This window comes from Rhinoraja longicauda, chromosome 2, assembly GCF_053455715.1.
Source record: "Rhinoraja longicauda isolate Sanriku21f chromosome 2, sRhiLon1.1, whole genome shotgun sequence".
Taxonomy (NCBI): domain Eukaryota; kingdom Metazoa; phylum Chordata; class Chondrichthyes; order Rajiformes; family Arhynchobatidae; genus Rhinoraja; species Rhinoraja longicauda.
Genome location: NC_135954.1, coordinates 53,342,701 through 53,358,922, shown reverse-complemented (window position 1 = coordinate 53,358,922; position 16,222 = coordinate 53,342,701).

The following is a 16,222-nucleotide window of genomic DNA, read 5'->3' as shown; positions in this document are numbered from 1 at the left end:
ATCAGTGGTGTCAAGGCAGGGTCAAGTCAAGATGACAATAGTTGGTACCGAAGGTTCAACAGAGTAATGGATTGAACAGGATGGAATTTTTTTCTTCACGGGGAAACAACGTTGCTAAAGGGAAGAAATAGTCAATTTTGCCCTCAGTTGTAAGTGCGAAGACATACATACAATGAGAACCTTGCTTGCTCCAGCTTAAGCTGGAAACAGGATATTTGAAGAAATAACAACAGACAAAGGTGGAAATACTTAGCATTTGCAGAATGAGAAACAAAGTTAATATTTCATGTTTATGAACCGTTTTCAAAATCTAACAGAGGGCGGCACAGTGGTGCAACAGTAGAGTTGCTGCCTTACAACGACGGCGACCCGGGTGCAATCCTGACCAAGGGCGCTGTCTGTATGGAGTTTGCACATTCTCCCTGTGGCCACGTGGGTTTTTTCCAGGTGCTCCGATATCCTCCCCCGCTCCAAAAGACATGCAGGTTCGTAGTTTAATTTGCTTTGGTAAAAATTGTAAATCGCCCCTAGTGTGCAGGATAGTGCTAGTATATGGGGATCGCTGGTTGACACGGACTTGGTGGGCTGAAAGGTCTGTTTCCCTGCTGTATCTCTGAATTGAGCTGAATTTAGAAAAGCCAATTTTGAATGTGCTGGGAAGGGGTTGGGTAGTATATAAGTTCATAAGTTATAGGAGCAGAATTAGGCTGTTCAAAATTAGGAGCAGAATTAGGCTCTGCCATTGAATCATGACTGATCTATCTTTCCATCTCAACCCCATTCTCCTGCCTTTTTCCCATGGAGAAGGGTAGAGTCCAAGCAAAGGTGGATGTCACAGATTGATGTTATCTCGGCGAGAGTGATGAAGTATATTTAAAGGGGGTGTAAAATAAATCACAAAGATATCGCATGGAAACAGACCCACCCACCATGTCAATGCCTATTTGCATTCATGTTTTATTAATCCTATTATCTAAATTGCTCTGACAATTTCATCAACTCCCCTCAGATTCTACCACTCAGTTAAGGGGTGAGGAGGATTTAATTTACAGTGACTACTTAACATACCAACCTTTACAAATGGAATGCACAGACTCCACACAGACAAGACGTACGGGTATGTAGGTTAATTTGACTGGGTAAATGTAAAAAATTGTCCCTAGAGTGTGTAGGATAGTGTTAATGTGCGGGGATCGCTGGGCGGCGCGGACTTAGTGGGCCGAAAGGGCCTGTTTCCGCGCTGTATATATATGATATGATATGATATGAACACCTGAGGTCAAGATTGAACCAAGGTGTGTTGGCGGCGCTGCCATAGCAGCTGCGGCTTACCTGCGGTCCATTTGTCTTTGTGTTTTTGTTGTTTTTTCGTCTTAATTGTAGTTGTGATGTCGTGTTTTTGTGTTTGTGTACTATGTGTGTATGTGGGGGGGAGGGGGGGAACTGTAAAATTGTAAATAGGTGTCCCTTCCGAACGGAGACCCAACCTTTGTTTTCTGGGTGTTGTCTCCGTTCCTGCTGCGGCCTACCATCGGCCCAACTCCTGGAGCTGGCGGCCTCCAGGGCTCCGGTTCGCAGAGCCCGCGGATCGGACTTACCATCAGCGGAGCCGGCCGTCCTCGGAGGCTGCGGTAGCAGCTGCGACTCGCCTTAGGCTCGAGCCGCGTGGATGCCGACATCGGGAGCTCCGGCAGCGGCAGCGTGTTCGCCCGCCCCGGATCACGGGGCTTGGGTCGCGGACATTTCACCGTCCGGCGCGGCCTAAAATATGCCGCGGGATTTTTCTCTGCTGGGCGGGGGCTTCAATGTCGGGAGCCACGACCGCCCCGACGTGCAGCAACAGCGGCAGCGTGTTCGCCCGCCCGGATCGGACTTATCATCGGCGGAGCCGGCCGTCTTCGGAGGCTGCGGGAGCGGCTGGGACTCGCCTTAGGCTCGGGCCGCTGCGGACCGTCCGGCGTGGCCTGCAACCACAACAACCTGACTGCGGGAGAAGACGGCAGGAGAAGGGAAAGACATTGTGGCCTTCCATCGCAGTGAGGAGAGGACTGGAGGAGACTCACTGTGATGGATGTTTCTTTGATGGATGTTTCTTTTTTTGTGTGTTTTTGGGGTTGTGTAATTTTAATGCCTATTTAATGCTTTTATTGTTGGACTGTGGGTGACTGAATTTTGTCCAATATTGGATGACAAATAAAGCTATCTTGAATCTTGAATCTTGAATCTTGTGCAGTGAAGTAGTGGGTCTACTCACTGCACCACTGAACTACTTTGAAATAGCTGATTGTATGATCATACTGAGAATATGATCTCTAGTCCAATAATTCAACAGGCAAAATCAGCATTTTGTGGACTTTATCCAAATATGAGGTAAATTAGGGCTTTGTTCTACAACATCTTCAGGAAAAGGCAAAGTAACTGGCATCCCTTGCCGTGACACCGATTTTTGATTCATTACTCAAAACTTCATTCCAACCAGTGATTCTTTGCAACCAGACCTGACCCTGACCTTAACCTTGCTTCTAAATTGTAGATCTACTCATGCCCCTTCATGTGTCTGTGGTCTGTGACCCAGGTCTGTGTCCAATACTTCATTGATTTTCTGATGAGTCATTGATTCAAATGTACAGGCTCAGTGCATGAGGAAATGATCAAATCAAGGCAGTCGTATTCACCATGTTGGGCCTCAAGTGCTATTAAACGTTCAACTGACAAAACTGGTGCAAAATGATCATTGACACATTGCACAGCAATTGCCTTTTGCACCATTGCAGCAACAAGTACATTGTGGACTATCTCAGGTAAATGTAGTCACATATAGAGAGACAGTGATGGAGGCTGGAGGGCTGAAACCAAGAATTGCTTCACTTTAAAAGATATGTGTCTATTTTAGAGGTTCGCAATCTAGTTTTAGTTCTCAGTACATCATTCAAACCATGCTCACAAATTTTGTTACTTGTGCATTCTTTCTCAAAGTCTGTTTTCTGACAGTAAAGCAATACAAATCAAAATGATGTAATATTTTGCAAATCTACTCCATCACAAGTCTACTGATCACATTTAAAATAAACAAAGTTTAAGTAAAGTAACTATTAAACTGGATCGAGGTTGCACTTCATTAGTGGGAAATCTGTTAATTTCATTTGTTTCCTTCTAATATGTGTTAAAATGTGATGTCCCAGGTCCACAGCAGTACACTGACTGGGCTGCAGCTTGAGAACCAATGGTCTAATTGAGGCTGCAATGGTTTACTCATAATGTTACAGGAAGGAGGGAGAAAACATAGTAACATGGTGTCAGTACATCAACCTCTCCCTCAATATCTGTAAGATGAAGGAGTTGGTTATTGACTTCAGGAAGCATCAATGGTACTGAAGTGGAAATAGTTGAGTGCTTCAAGTTCCTAGGTGTTAATGTTATCAGTGATCTGCCCTGGACCAACTGCATTGAAGCCACAGGCCAAAGAGCACACCAATGCTGAGGCAAGGTCCTCACCCGAAACCTCACCTATCCACATTCTCCAGGGATGCTGCCTATTCCACTGAGTTACTCCAGCAATCTGTGTCTTTCCTTGGTAAGCCAGTATCTGCAGTTCTTTGTTTATACACTAATGCCTCTACTTTCTCTTGAGACTGGAGACGTGCTGAATGTCTTCAATGACTCTTACAAACTTCTACAGATGCTTCCTGGAAAGGATATTGTTAGGTTGCAAGGCGGTTTGATCTGGGAACAGCTTTGCCCATTACTACAAGACATTGCAGAGATTTGTGAATGTAGCCTAGTCCATCACACAGACCAAATTCCCCAACTTTGACTACATCAACATTTCAAGCTGTTTTAGGGAAAGCAGCCAACATAATCAAGCACCTTTTCCACCCTAGTGATTCCGTCTCCCTGCTCCCATTAAACAGAGGATGCAAATGCCTGAAAGCACATAGCACCAGACTTAGGAACAGTTTCTCCCCCTCTTGTTATTAGACTTCTGAACAATCCTTCCATAAGCTAGGGCACAGTCCCAATTTCCCCAATATACCTCATTGTGGACATAGGAGTTTTTCTATGGACCTGTAATGCTACAATGCTGAGAAACTATATTCTGCACTTTGGCATTTTTCTCTTCACTCCTTACCTGTAGGACTTGTGTTTGGCTTTATTGTGTCCATGAATAGCACTGATTTGATTAGATAACTCACAAATAAAAGTTTTTCACTGTATGAGACAATAATGAACCGGAAGCCAAAGCTAAATTATTTGTGAGTTGAACAACCTAGTATTATTTTGTCTGTGTGGAGCATTGGAGGTTGAGCGTTCCATTAACTGCAACATGAAGAGTTCCCCTTTCCTTAATGATGAGGATATTTAGGAAGGCCAGTGATAGAAAGAATTCATCTTGAGACCAGATGAAACAAAGTAAAAAGAACAAAGCAAAGGGGATGTCGACCTTAATAATAATAATAATAATAAATTACTTTATTCGTCCCACACCGGGGAAATTTACAGTGTTACAGCAGCAAAGTGGACACCAAGAGAGCAAGAGATCATTCATTACAAATAAAAGATACATAGATTGTCATCAGTTTTCTGTGTGTTCTTAGCTGTTATTGTTGACTCGTCTGCTGGGAGCAGTGCTGGTTGTGCAGTCTCACAGCAGCAGGAAGGAAGGACCTCCTATATCTCTCCTTCATGCACTTAGGGTGAAGGTGTCTGTCACTGAAGGAGCTACTCAATGCAGTGACAGTGTCCTGCGTGGGGTGGGAGTCATTGTCCAGCAGCGATGTTAGCTTTGCCATCATCCTCCTCTCTCCCACCACCTGCACTGAGTCAAGGGGGCAACCCAGGACAGAGCTGGCCTTCCTGACCAGCTTGTCGAGTCTCTTCCCTTCCGCTGCTGAGATGCTGCTGCTCCAGCAGACCACTCCATAGAAAATGGCCGATGCGACAACCGTGTTGTAGAAGGTCCTTAGGAGTGCCCCCTGCACTCCAAAGGACCTGAGTCTCCTTAGCAGATAAAGTCTTAAAGGAGACAGGGCGGCATGCCCTTCAGCCCAACTTGTCCAAGTCAACCAACATGCCCCATTTAACCTTGTCCCATTTGCCCTCATATCCCTCTAGACCTTTCCCATCCATGCACCAGTACAAATGTCTTTTAAATGGTGTTATAGTACCTACCTCAAGTACTTTCTCTGGCAGCTTATTCCCTACACAATCAATTTCTGCGTGAAAATGTTGTCCCTGGGGTTCCTATTAAATCTTGCCCCTCTCAACTTAAACCAATGTCTTTTAGCTGTTGATTCCCCTACCCTGGGTAAAAGACTCTGTGCATTCACCTTATTCATTTCCATAATTTTATACCCTTTATAAGATCAGCCTCAGTCTCCCGTGCTCCAGGAAATAAAAACCTATCTTGCTCAACCTCTGCTTATGGCTCAGGCCCTCAATTCTTGGCAACATCTTCATAAATCTTCTCTACACTCTTTCCAGCTTACTGACATCTTTCCTATAAATGGTGACCAAAATTGAACACAATAATCCAAATGCAGCCTCACCAATGTCTTGTACAACTGTTACATAATATTCCCAGTTCTGTCTTCAATACCTTGACTGATAAAGGCCTATGTACAAAAAGCCTTCTTTTAAACATTATCTACTTGTGACCCACTTGTGATGGGAACTGTGTACTGCTAGACCCCTCTGTTCTACAACACTCTCCAGAACCCCAAATTGCAACACCTCACACGTATCTGCATCACACTCCATTAGACGTTCCTCAGTCCACTTGCCCAGCTGATCAAGATCCTGCTGTAATTTTTGAGAGCCAGGCATATTCAAGGTACCTCTGAGAGTCTGTTGGCTTACAGTAGATATTGGTGGATAGTTTATTTCCCGAGGTGGAGATGGAGAAATCCAGAAAAGGAAGAGAAGTGTCAGATAGTCCAAGTGAATTTGAGGGCAGGGTGGATGTTGGAGGCAAAGTTCATAAAATTGACATGTTCTGCTCAAGTGCAGGAAGAATAAGCGGGTTCGGTATTCCGACTGAGCATGCGCAGGTCATAGTTCGCGGGGGCCATAGAATTGTCGCCAGCTGATCTATTACGTGTAAACAAACCTTCGTTTCATCCGTTTCTTTCCAGTTTTTCTCCGTATAGGTAAGAAAATACTGTTTTCAAAACTGTTAATTTGGTGTATATACAGTTAATTAGTAAAAACTACGATGATTTTGTAGTTTTTTTTGCTTTATGCGGCGAGTTCCCCTCAACTCCCCCCGACTCTTTAACTTGTCCCGGAGCCGTGGAACCGCCGCGGCGGCGGGGACTGAATGCAGAAACTGCCGGCGAAGGTTCACCGGAGAGCGGATCGCCACTGACACAGAGCTGGAACAAGGCGAGAAATCACTGCGCCCCCTCGCACAACAACAACAAACGCAAGGAAACTTCCCTCCTGTTCGCCGCCGTGGGCAATCACCCCGGGCATGTAGGGCTTCTGAACAACATAGAAACATAGAAAATAGGTGCAGGAGTAGGCCATTCGGCCTTTCGAGCCTGCACCGCCATTCAATATGATCATGGCTGATCATCCAACTCAGTATCCCGTACCTGCCTTCTCTCCATACCCCCTGATCCCTTTAGCCACAAGGGCCACATCGAACTCCCTCTTAAATATAGCCAATGAACTGGCCTCAACTACCTTCTGTGGCAGAGAATTCCACAGATTCACCACTCTCTGTGTGAAGAAAACAACACTTGTGTTTGTTCTTATTTTGCTGTGTTAGAGGGAGACTAGACCAAGTGGACCCGTTGGGCCCAAGCCTCTCCTGCATTGGTGCAGCACCCTCTCCTCCCCCCTCTCCCCTCCCCTCCCCCTCCCTCCTCACTCCCCCTCCCTCCTCTCCCCTCCCTCCCTCCACCTCCCCTCCCTCCCTAGGAGATAGATTTAAACTTTAAAATGTGAATAACTTTTAAAATATAACACCGATTTCAATGAAACCTCTTCCATTAGCACCAAAGGTACGACGGTGAGTAAGGTGGGCCTAAAATTGTCACGCTATCGTGTACTGTTTTGACTGTAGTTCAGCAACAAACAAACAAGAGTTTTAGTATATAGATGGGGCTGGGAAAGAGAGTGGAGGAGCGGCGCAGATCTCGCTGGTGCTGGGAGAGAGAAAGGGGAGAGAGAAAGGGGAGAGAGAGAGGGGGGAGAGAGAGGGGGGGGAGAGAGAGAGGAGGGAGAAAGAGGGGGAGAGAGGGGGGGAGAGACCTGGGGTAGAGGGAGCAGTGGGGGAGAGCGGGAGCGCAGGTAGGGGGGGACTGTGAGAGGGTCCGGTGAAGGAACACCACCACTTGCGGCTCTCTCTCTCTCCCCCTCTCTCCCCCTCTCTCTCTCTCTCCCCCTCTCCCCCTCTCCCCCTCTCCCCCTCTCCCCCTCTCCCCCTCTCCCCCCTCACCCCCTCCCCTCCCTCCCTCCCTCCCTCCCTCCCTCCCTCCCTCCCTCCCTCCCTCCCTCCCTCCCTCCCTCCCTCCCTCCCTCCCTCCCTCCCTCCCTCCCTCCCTCCCTCCCTCCCTCCCTCCCTCCCCCCTCCCTCCCTCCCTCCCTCCCTCCCTCCCTCCCTCTCTCTCTCTCCCTCCCTCTCCCCCTCTCCCCCTCTCCCCAATGCTCAAACCCAATGCTCTGGCGCTGCAAATGCTGTAAGGCAGCAACTCTACCGCTATGCCACCGTGCCGCACACAGTTATTAACATACTGCAAAATCCTGCAGATCCACTGGAAGGATAAACAAAACAAAGTCAGTGTCCGTTCCCAAGCCACCATCCCTAGCACTGAGCTCCAAGTTAAGCTTTGCTGGGCAGGCCAAATCATGAGCCTGGCATCAGACTCATGAAAATCCATAGTTTAGAGCATTGTCACATCAGGAGGTTGCCAGGTGAATGTGTAGGGCAATACTTTAACATAGAGAGTATTAGATTTGTGGCATATGCTGCCAGAGATGATAGTGGAAGCAGATGTGATAGTGGCTTTAAATAGGCTATTAGATAAGCACATGAATATTCAGGGAAGGGGGGATATGGATCATTTGGAGGCAGATGGAATTAATTTGACTGGACATCATGTTTGGGACAGACATTGCGGAGGGGTGGGGGTGGGGAGTAAAGGGTCTGTCCCTGTGCTATATTGTTATATGTTCTATATTCTATGTTTAAGTGCCAATGATTGAGGGATAGACATTATCTGAACCATCAGGGATAATTATCAGCTCTTTATACAAAAGAGAAAATAGGTAAGGGACTGTAAATATCATCATTGGTGTGAAAGAGTTTAATACTGTATAGAGGAACCATTTTCTTGTGAGTAACCCAGAATTTGATGACAAAAAGGCAAGAAAGTCACTAATTAAATGAATAGGTTATATTCATGAGAAAAATATTTACCCAGACATTGGCTCGATCGTGGAGTTAACTGTCACAAGGAGTAGCTGAAATTAATAGAATTAATAAGCGTTTCAGGAAGAAAGAAAATATTGATCAGATTTGATGAAAAGACAAAGGTGGAAGTCTGTGTAAACCTGATGGGTTGCATGACTTTTTTCTGTGGTGTAAATACTGTGTAATGTATATTGATATGAAACGCAAATGGTGGTATTGTATCCTTTAAATCTGGCATTAAATTATTTTTTTAGCTTATGGAGTATCAAAAGAATCTCTCTAGAAATCAAAACACAACTTGGTATTAATACACATACACACATTGTCTATATTACATAAACTAAGCCTAAATTACCAGAGGCTTATTACAGGGAATGTAAACTGATCTATACGAGAATTTCTGGTCAAATAGAGCCTGAATGCCATTGTGGACCATAGAAGACTAATTGATTCTTGACGAAGGTATTTATTCACAAAATGCTGGAGTAACTCAGCGGTTCAGGCAGCATCTCAGGAGAGAAGGAATGGGTGACGTTTTGGGTCGAGACCCTTCTTCAGACTGATTCTTGATTCTTGAATTGATTCTTGACAATCACACCAATTTATCATTTTCAATTAAATGTGGGCTAAGTACAACATACAGCAACGAAACACGTTGTTACTCGGTCTAAAGTAACTTCTTCATCCAAAGGATGATAAACTCATCATCTTGGTTATCTCAATTGATTTATATATTTTATTCCAAGGTAATCATTTTCTTGAATGACAGGAAATTATTTTGTTTTACAAATAATAAACATTTCATAGTTTTATTGGTTTACACCCAGAGAGTTTGTTGGCAAATTAAATTTATGATTCTTGCTGTAAAATATTTTATGTGATATAATGCTTGTGGGCCAGAGAAAATCAAAGTAATTGGAACATTTTTTAATTGTACAATTGATTGTATTTGTTCATTTTGACCCACAAGATGAGAACATTTCTTTTAACTTGGAATCTGACCTGGGCAGATGGAATATTAAATCAAACATCAAATATAAAAGAAGGCAAAAGTACAGAATTTGGAGCATGAGCTTACTTCAAAATTTTGTGGTCTTTTGAGCTGTTCCACTAATTTTGCCAAGTGAGCTGAAATTAAATGAAAACATCAACCTCTTACATTAAACAATTTAAATAATGTCAGAGAGCCAGGAAAACAAGTTTCTTATCATTAACATGTTTTTGTTGTTACATTGTTTACCCCATTTTACCTATGTTTTGAGATTAGAGTGAAAATCAAGGAAATAATCGGTAGCAAAAACAAAGTGCTGGGAAACTCAACAGGTCAAGCAGCATCTGTGGAGAGAAATGGACAGATGACATTTTGGGTAGGATCCCTTCTTCAAAGGAATTACTATTTCTGTACATTCATGTGAACTGTTACAAGAGTGAAATCTTCACGATATGTGAGACAATTAAATACTGGTCATTGATTAGAAAACAGCTTGCTAATGGCAATTTTTTGCATGGTGTGCAATTGAAAATTGAAGGGGTCTAAAATGTAAGCGACTTTTAACTTCAGGAAAAAAATGTGGAAGACATGAGTAAAAACATTTTTTTAAAAATTCTATTACAACAAAAGATTGCAAGGATGTGAAAAAAAAAATGCTGTGTTGCTAAAATGAACCTGGGTACTTCATTCCCATTAAGAACTTTTTTGAAAGAGGCAAGACATGGAAAAGATTGCAAATAAGTTGTTCAAGTATTATTGTCTACATTACAGACACCAAAAGTGGTCAGGGTAGATTCCACTGACAGACTTCACAATAGAGTATTAAAGGAAGTCACAAATAGAATTTGTCATTTCCTGATGGATGTGTCAGAAGGCTGCAGAGAAGTGACTGTGCTGCCAATTTAAAAAGAAAGCACAGAAAATAAATCATTGAGCATGACACCAGTCATGGCCACGATAATAGAAAGCATTCTGAATGAAAGAATGATGAGGTCTTTGGGGGAAGCATGGTGCAGAAAATATCCAGATAAAATGACATTTGTTAGGTTTTCTTGTAATTATTTTGTGGATAGAATGGAATTGATTGACAAATGAGACTAAATAAATTTGATGGGCTTGGAAGAGCACACAATAGGAAGATGCCGACTAATTGGTAATTAATTGGGTTGTGTTCAAGGATAGCAATCGGTTTACTGCAGGAGACTTCTGGTTCGTGTTAATGATATGAAAGAAACTCCATGAGAAATTATCCAAGCATGGCCATAATACAAAAATAGAAGTTGTAAAAAGCAGGAACCTGAAAGTTGCAAATGCATCTGGAAGGACTGGGATAAAAAGGAGAAAGCTAGAAATATCATGTAGAATTATTAATAATCCTAAATGTGAGGAAGGGAAAACAAACAGAGAATAAAATAAATAGGAAACATCCAAAGGAAAGACAATGAGTAACATCCTTAAGGGTGGCACGTTAGCGCAGTGGTAGAGTTGCTGCCGTACAGTGCCAGAGACCCGGGTTCAATCCTGACCATGGGTGCTGTCTGTACGGAGTTTGTACATTCTCCCTGTGATCGCGTGTGTTTTCCCCAGGAGCTCCAGTTTTCTCCCACACTGCAAAGACGTGCAGGTTTGTAAGCTAGTTGGGTTCAGTAAAGATTGTAAATTGTTCCCAGTGTGTAGAATAATGCTCACTGGTCGGCACGGACTCAGTGGGCCGAAGGGCCTGTTTCTGCGCTGTATCTCTAAACTAAGTTAAAATACCAATACACGATACAGGACTGTTGCAAAAAGGAAATCTTTCTGACAAGTTTAAATTGAGGGATACAAAGAACATATAACATGTGCATCTCTAAATCTAAAAAAAAATCTTAAAAAAAGCAATATAAACGGTCTGCTGCAACCAAGACGTCAGTTTATATACCCGAATGCTTTAATGAGCTTCAATGTTCTGCTTCCTTGACCTTGCTGTTTTCTTTAACATTTGAACAGGGTAAATTGAATAATGCTTTTAAGGCTTATGTGAGCTGGTTGCAGGTCTGTCAGCAGACGGTACAATATTCAGTCAGTGGCCGTCACAACATTTTAGCTGCTCATTGACGTATTGAAGAATCAGTGCCATGCCATCTCAACACCTCAGTAATTTCGCAAAGGGAACCTCTTTAAGATATTGTCATCTCAATTTAGCAAAATATTTAGTGCATCTATTATTTGTCAAAATTAGTATAATCTTTTGAGAAATTAGATATTCCTGCATTGCTGTGATACTATTCAATAACTTGAAGATGCTCAGAGCACTTTTCAACAAAATGTGAAAGGAAGATTTTATTCCAAGAGTCGTTTCTTCTTGCAATGACTGTTCTAACAGGGAAATGAGAAAACAATGTAAAACTGTACACTTCAAGTACTTTCATTTGAAATTACAGCTCTTGTTTTGGGTTTCACTTTTCAGCACCTGATCTGTGTTCTTCATTGAGGAAATTATTTCCAGCTGCCTGAGTGTTCATTTGAGTGCAACAAGCCACAATTCAGTGGTAAGCTTATGCTGTCACATACCTCTGGCCTATTTTTAATAAACAGTTGGGGTTTTTTTGCAATACTTGGGCTGTTTATGAATTGTTTGTCTCAAATGTGATATTAGAAAGTTGTATAGTTGCTCTGTGTTGCAACTGGAAAGCAAAATGATATGTATGTGTATTGTTGTGTATTTAGTATAGTTTAGAGATACAGCATGGAAGCAGGCCTTTAGGCCCAACAAATCCCCGCCGACCAGCGGTCCCCGCACATTAACACTATCCTACACACACTAGGGACAATTTACATATACACCAAGCCAATTAATCTACATACCTGTACATCTTTGGAGTGTGGGAAGAAACCGAAGATCTCGGAGAAAACCCACACGGTTATGTGGAGAACGTACAAACTCCGTACAGACAGCATCCTGAGTTGGGATTGAACCCCGGTCTCCGGCGTGGCAAACTCTGTAAGGCAGCAACTCTACCTCTGCCCCACCGTGCCTCCCTGATCTGTGTATTGCCTCTGTGTGTGTGTTGCCTGTGTGTGTGTGCACACATGGCTGTTGGGTGGGTGGGTGATACTGAATGCTGTTGAGGTCTGTTGACTTTAATGTTTCTTGTATTTAAAGTGATTTGATAAACGATCACTGAAGCCATTAAGAACCTTGTTCATTTTGGAAGAAAACCTCATCAAAAAGGGTTTGAAGGAAGGAGAATTGCTGTGAAAGGGTTGTTGAGGTCATCAGGAACACATAATTACAATTCAGTACCACTTTATAATGGTCTATACTTTTTAGTGTCATTTGTCGAGCAATTTAATGATTAATGCAACACAATGGCAACACATTGGATTGACTTACATTGTTGTTTGAATAGATAAAAAGGTGCTTATTGGTTTTCAGTTTTATTGATAGTTTTATTGATAGTTTCAGATGCATTGATAGTCCAGTATGCAAGTAACTGGCTATATAATATTGTAACATTCATGACTAGTATTCTGCACTTGAAATATATTCTGTATTAAAACTACTGATTCGTTGGAAACTCTCCTGCTGGTGGCCAGAAAATACACAAGGTCTGAATCACTCAACGAAAGATCAGAAATATACATCAGTCAGAATGCTGCCTGGTGCCACTAATTACCTCTCAATTTCCAGTAATAATTCCTTAACAATGCTGCCTAAACCCTCAGGATATTTGCAGTTGTATTGATGTGGAGCAGAAATGTTAAGAACATTTTAGAGTGCTGTCAGAGCAAGCTTGCTATGGGTCATAGATTATGGTAGAGATCTTTATCACCCTTTTGAAGGAAAGAAAGTCTCAATTTGATGCCTCAAGTAAGCATCTTTCCTTTCATCATCACTCATTCAGTAGATCTTGTCACAAGCTTGATTGGACAAAAATGTGCTCCCTGGAGGGAAATGAAGGATTGGGAAATCGCAGACACGCTTTAATGATTTGCTGCCCTCACCTGAAATAAACACCAGCTCAGTGTTGGCTGGTCGATTGATGTTCACTGGAGGCCTTCATGTCAACCCAGCCTATGTTTTAAAGTGATAATGGGACGCAGTTCTTGACATGAGAGAGGTTGTCGAGAATGTCAGTCTGTCCCAGTCCACCGTACACCGTCAACTGTTTAAAATAGCAGAGTAGCACAGAGATAATGAAGGCGAGAAGTAATCAACTCTGGTCAGTGGGTAATGCTTGTTGCCTCCATGTTAACATTTTAAGCATTCAAGTCCCATTATTGGAATTTCATGTGATATTTTCTCAGATTATCCATCTCCCATTTGGCATGTCCGACCACACTGCATTTCACAACATTTGACAGTACCTTGCCTGCATTCTCTCTCTCTAGTTCCTGCAGTTAACCTCTCCATCACTATTTATCACAAAGACAACCCAGATCAAACTCGGCCTCACCCTATTAGAGTTATTCCCTTTGTCCTTCCATTCCTTTCACAACCTCCTTTTCAACTTAAAGCTGATATGTTTTTTCTCACCTTCCTAATTTCGACGAAGGGTCTTCAACTCAAAATATTAACATTATTTAGTTTAGTTTAGTTTAGAGATACAGCATGGAAACAGACACTTTGACCTACTGAATCTGCACTGACCATTGATCACCCATACACTAGTTCTATCTTACACACTAGGGACAATTTACACAAGCCAATTAACCTACAAACCTGCACATCTTTGGAAGTCGGGAGCAAATCAGAGCGCCCAGAGAAAATCTACGCAGTCACAGGGAGAATGTACGGAGTGTTTCAGTATTTTTAGCCCTGAAAGATAAGTTTCCATTCAGATGCATTTAAATTCCGGTCAATGTTTCCTTTTATGTAACAGCATGCTGCAAATTAAGCACACGTTATTGGATCCAGCAAATGCCCATCTGGCAGACAAACATTCTCAGTTGCTGGCATCGTAGGATTTTGTTCCATAAATTTCTTGTCTGTGAGCCAAACAAAACAAAAATCACTTTCTAAAGCTGAAATATTTATTCTCTCTTCAAAGACATATAGAAACATAAAAACATAGAAAAATAGGTGCAGGGGTAGGCCATTCAGCCCTTCGAGCCAGAACCGCCATTCAATAATATCATGGCTGATCATCTAAAATCAGTACCCTGTTCCTGCTTTTTCCCCATATCCCTTGATTCCTTTAGCCTATAGAGCTAAATCAAACTCTCTCTTGAAAACATGCAGTAAATTGTCCGCCACTGCCTTCTGTGGCAGAGAATTCCACAGATTCACAACTCAGGGTGAAGAAATGTTTCCTCATCTCAGTCCTAAATGGCTTACCCGTTATTCTTAAACTGTGACACTTGGTTCTGGACTCCCCCAACATCGGGAATAATTTTCCTGCATCTAGCCTGTCCAATCCTTTAAGAATTTTATATGTTTCTATAAGATACCCTCTCATCCTTCTAAATTCCAGTGAATACAACCCCAGTCGACCCATTCTTTCACCATATGTCAGTCCTGCCATTCTGAGAATTAACCTGGTGAACCTACGCTGCATTCCCTCAATAACAATAATGTACTTCCTCAAATTAGGAGACCAAAATTGTACACAATACACCAGGGCCCTCTGCAACTGCAGTAGGACCTCCTTGCTCCTAAACTCAAATCCTCTCGCAATGAAGGCCAACATGCCATTAGCTTTCTTCACTTCCTGCTGTACCTGCATGCTTACTTTCAGTGATTGATGTACAAGCACACCCAGGTCTCGTTGCACCTCCCCTTTTCCTAATCTGACACCATTCAGATAATAATCTGCCTTCCTGTTCTTGCCACCAAAGTGGATAACCTCACATTTATCCACATTATACTGCATCTGCCATGCATCTGCCCACTCACCCAACCTATCCAAGTCACCCCGCAGCCTCATAGCATCATAATCGCAGCTCACACTGCCATCCAGCTTTGTATCATTCATGGAGATGTTACATTTAATTCCCTCGACTAAATCGTTAATATATATTGTAAATTACTGGGGTCCCAGCACCGAGCCTTGCGGCATCCCACTAGTCACTGCCTGCCATTCTGAAAAGGACCCCTTAATTCCTACCCTTTGCCTAATGTCTGCCAACCAGTTCTCTATCCATGTCAATACCCTACCCCCAATACCATGTGCTCTAATTTTGCACACTAATCTCTTGTGTGGGACCTTGTCAAAGGCTTTTTGAAAGTCCAGATACACCACATTCACTGGCTCTCCCTTATCAATTCTATTTGTTACATCCTCAAAAAATTCTGGAAGATTAGTCAAGCATGATTACCCCTTCATCAATCCATGCTGACTTTGGCCACCCTGTCGCTGCTTCCCAAATGCGCTGCTATAACATTAATAATTGACTCAAGCATCTTCCCCACTACCGATGTCAGGCTAACTGGTCTATAATTCCCCGTTTTCTCTCTCCCTCCTTTCTTAAAAAGCAGAGTTACGTTGACTACTCTCCAGTCCATAGGAACTGACCCAGAGTCGAGAGAACATTGGAAAATGATCACCAATGCATCCACGATTTCCAGGGCCACCTCCTTGAGTACTCTGGGATGCAGACCATCAGGCCCTGCGGCCACCCAGGGTGGGTGGGTGGGTAGATAGATAGATAGATAGATAGATAGATAGATAGATAGATAGATAGATAGATAGATAGATAGATAGATAGATAGATAGATAGATAGATAGATAGATAGATAGATAGATAGATAGATAGATAGATAGATAGATAGATAGATAGATAGATAGATAGATAGATAGATAGATAGACAGATAGACAGATAGACAGATAGACAG